Source organism: Euprymna scolopes, chromosome 30 (assembly GCF_053919585.1).
Source record: "Euprymna scolopes isolate OS-2025 chromosome 30, ASM5391958v1, whole genome shotgun sequence".
Taxonomy (NCBI): Eukaryota; Metazoa; Mollusca; class Cephalopoda; order Sepiida; family Sepiolidae; genus Euprymna; species Euprymna scolopes.
The window spans coordinates 12354702-12359368 of record NC_136511.1 but is presented as its reverse complement, the minus strand read 5'-3'; positions in this window follow the sequence as shown (position 1 = coordinate 12359368).

Genomic DNA, 4667 nt, shown 5'->3' with positions numbered 1-4667 from the left:
AAAACAACTAATGCTCCCTACAATAATATAAAGTTCTTGGAAGGACACGCATGCAGTGACTGCAAGAGATAAGAAAGATTGACTTAAAAGAAAAGGAAAATTCTAACGAAGACTTGAGACTAACTTTTTTTATAGAGTCTTAAAGCTCAAACTATTTCAAATACTATATATATATATATATATATATATATATATATATATACATATATATATTTATATATATGCGTGTGTGTATGTTTATATGCATATGTATGTGTGTATTTGTGCATATTAATTAGAGATAATAATAATAATAATAATAATAATAATAATAATAATAATAATAATAATAATAATAGTAATAATAATAATAATAAAAATCCATTACGTAATGTTTTTACCAACACCTCTGACAATATATCTATGTCTCTAATTATAAATAAATATAATATGAATATGTTATGAATATAATAAGGCTTAAACGCTTGTCTTTTAATTTTCGAGCGCGAATGATCCAACCGTTACAAAATAGCTATTGTCAAAAACTTACTAAACCGCACCAAACATCTCCTCCACTAAAAACATTGCTTACTGAACTAAAAATAAATTTTCTTACATTTACGTAAGAAAACGTAATTACGTTTCTTAATTGTTTTGATGAAGATTAGTTATTCACATTGTTGGCTTTAATTGTGTTGATCCTAATATCATTTCCTTAAAGTATTCCATGTATGCATTAGTCAGTACTGAGGGTAATGGTGATCTTTTTTCCTACCGATATATATCAGATCCCATCACGAAGTATGTAGTTTCCACGTATAAGGTCAACATCTCCATTATATTGTCAATTAGAATGCAAGTATGTTCTTTCAGCGAGGTATCAGAATTCAGCTTGTCCTTAACCACTCTCAGAGTCTCATCAGTGGGTACTTTTGTGAGCAGTCATGGCTGACGGAACAAGAGCATGCTACCCCCGTGAAGTAAATGAAGGGTTCCGTTCGAAATTTCGTCCAAATTCCATAGTTCGACAAGATACACCTTAAGAAGGTCGAAAGTTACATCGACCAAAATGTTGTGAAAGTTACACTCTCAAGAACAGTAGTCCGATGAATCCAAATAATACGCCAAAAATTTATAAAACAAGTCCTTATTATTAACTGATTCCCTAACTCTGTTGCCAATGAACGAATAGAATTACGCTTCAAAACTTTAAAGTACTACAAATACTATAATCCAACATCACATCTCAAACTCTATATGCATACAGTGCTGTAATCAAACGCAACCAAACGTTAAATTAGAAGAAAATGCCGCACAAATGTTATACACAGATAAATATCCCCAACGGACATTGACAACAAAATTACACTAATTGTTTAGTATGAGAAATTAATACCCAAAACCTTATAGTATAAAGCGTCTTCCCAAGTAAAAATATTAGAATAAGTCAATGTTTTCTATAAGCTTAAACGCCTTTAGGAAGAGTGTAACTCCTATAATATGATAAATTAGAAAATCTAAGGAAAAAAAACATAGAAAATGAAAGGAAACGTGGGCGTCTATTTCAGCGTAAAGCAACGTGGAAATGCAACATACAGCGTGAGAAAATGTGATGAGATATACAATTTAGACAAACGTTTCTGGAAAATAACGGACGCTAGACGGCAGGTTGAGAAATAGATGTTATTTCTGATGACGTAAATAACTAACTACATGTTACTCTGTTATTCTCGTCCGTATTTGAGAGTAAGCAAATGATTTTTAGAACTCCGAATCATACGAGTCTGTACCTAAAATATCGCCCATATCCTAACGATGACTTATGTCAGCCGAAAACTATGAAGCGCAGAGTATTATATGTTTCTTTTATTCTTAAATGATGATTCTGAATATCCAAGACAGTTTATAATAGATTAACTATTCTACTATTGCATTTTTCTTGTTGGACAGTTATATATCTAATATATAAATGGCTATATGTCTGCCTGTCTGTCTCAATATTTTCAAACTCTATCTCCTGAAAAAATAAAAGTCGCGGAGCTGCGCTGGGGGCTCAAATGATTGGATTTTTTACAGACTATTCTTTTATGGGCCTTTATCCAGTTAAAATAGTTTTTACTGCATCAAAAATAGGGAAAAATTGAAAAAAATCGTCATACATTTTGCACAATCATCTTAGTTTATTTTTAATTTTTAATCAGTTCACGTGCGTGCCACATTGGTGCAAAGGTAACGTCACCAGCTTTGAATGCTACAGTTTCGAGTCTACCTGATGGCACCTAAATAATTTTTTTTACTTTTGAAATCACGACTCTATAATAAAATATACGAAATCTGGACAAATTAAAATATTATATTTAAGCGTATTTTACGCAAAACCGGCCGCCCCCCTCCGCTAATGCGTATATATATATATATATATATATATATATATATATATATATATATATATATGTATATATATGTATATGTATATATATATGTATATGTATATATATATGTATATGTATATATATGTATATGTATATATATATATGTATATATATATGTATATATATATGTATATATATATATATATATATATATATATATATATATATATACATATATATATGTCTAATATGTATTGTTAAAATTTTACAAAAATCGGAGATATCTGAATTTTCACTTGTGTTCTTAATGAACCTCGTTACAGCCTCTTTCATCTCCTCAATTGTCTCATAACTACAGCCTCTAAGGTTTTCCTTGAGCTTAGGGAATAACCAAAAGTCATAGGAAGCAAAGTTTGAACTATAGAGAAGCTGAGGAACTGTCTTGATCCTCATCTTGGTCAAATAGTTTGTGACAAGGATGATGCACCCTTGAGATAAACATCATGCAAATATTCCGCATCTTCAGTTTCGAATGAATAGTTGTATGCACAGTTCCCATACTGACATCAAACTCTGTACTGATTGTCTCTATAGACACACGGCGGTTCTTATCCATGAAATTCTTTATTTCACCAATCAACTCTGGTGTTCTCACTTCCGTAGTCCTCCCTCGCCACTCTTCATTATTCATTACAGACTCTCTGCTTTCTTTGAATCTCTTATGCCAGTAAAATGGTCCAAAAGTTGTTTGAAGTATTCCATGCATTTCTGTGGCAAATTTTTCGAAGTTTAAAACAGAATTTTATTGCATATCGTTATTTTCATATCCAAATTGCATTTTTTAAATTCACCAACTGTGACAATCAGGCTTTAGAAGGGTGTATTGCAATTCCTGCTGTAGCTGTTCATTTGAAGTTGAAATCATAAAAATTGGTCAGTCATCTTATTGTATATATATATATTAATAACCTACTGAATTGTCAAGAATTTACGACAAATTTAAATGCTTGTAATAAAATGTCTGGAAATTCATTTAAGGCATCTCGTATATATCGGAACCAGTGCGTCTATGAGTTGAGCTTCATGAAATGTTTGAAAATTATGTTTGCAATATTTTTGGAATAAAAAAACTCATATATGTATATAAAATAAAATAAAACTGTTATTCTTGACGAATGAAAATAAGATTGGGTTACTTTCAAAGAGATGGGGAATCGAGGACGGAATTATTTTATTTTTATTTATTTTTTTTTTTGCGGAATGGTGGCTGCGTCTGGGGGTTGGGCAATTTGAAAAGTAAGAATAAAGGAGCGCATTGTGTGCCTTAGAAAGTCGCCATCTGTTTTATTACATCCGGCAATGACAACGTGTACGTACGGCATCAGTACGAATGACGGTAAGCAGAAGAAAGAGAAGAATAAAGTGGTAACCACCCATTAATAAGTTGAACTAGAAATAGAAACAAAATTATGCGCATGCACGTTCCAAAAATAATGCCTCCTATTTTTTATTCTGCTCGAATGGTTCAAAGGAAGTTGCGAATTGCATTGTTATGCATTCATGACCTGAAAATTTAATTCATATGCATTCATGACCTGAAAATTTCATCTCTTTGCTGAAGGTATTGACGGTTTGAGAAAGAAAGTAACCTCCATTATGGACGTACGTCAGAAACAGAGATGCACCATTGAAGTCCTCCATACAGAGAAAATTGAATCGATCAACATTCACTGGCGCCTGTTGGACGTTTACAAAGCCGATGAAGTTGATCCCAGTACAGTTAGATGTGTTCGTTGATTTTTCTTTTTAATTTTCTTCCTTTGAAGATTGTAATGCTGGGTATGGGGCAGCCAAATAAACTGCCAACATTCCCTTGCTTTTTATTGAAACCAACCGAGAGCTCTTTTTAGTATCCACGTTGTTCTCTTAAGTGCAATTGTCTGGATCTCTCTTGCACTTGGTTCACCAGATATATTAGTTGGGTAGGACTTCAAGTTCTTTTTCATAAGCCCTGTATTGCAACAGATGTGCGTGATAAAGCGTGCTCTGAAATTTTACTACCAAGACATCAAATTTTACTACCAAGACATCAAATTTTACTACCAAGACATCAAAGGAGGCACTGAGAATGGCGGTGATTCTGAAGCAGAAAAAGCCGCTCATTTTAATAGTACCACTTCCGTCTTTGTGGCTCTTCACCGTTTTAGCTTTTGTGTAAACAAAAAATAGGAAACCTCAGATTTTGAACGACCTTCATATGAGTCCAATAAAATAGAAACTACCAGAAATCCTATAATCTTTCCTAGTATAACAGAA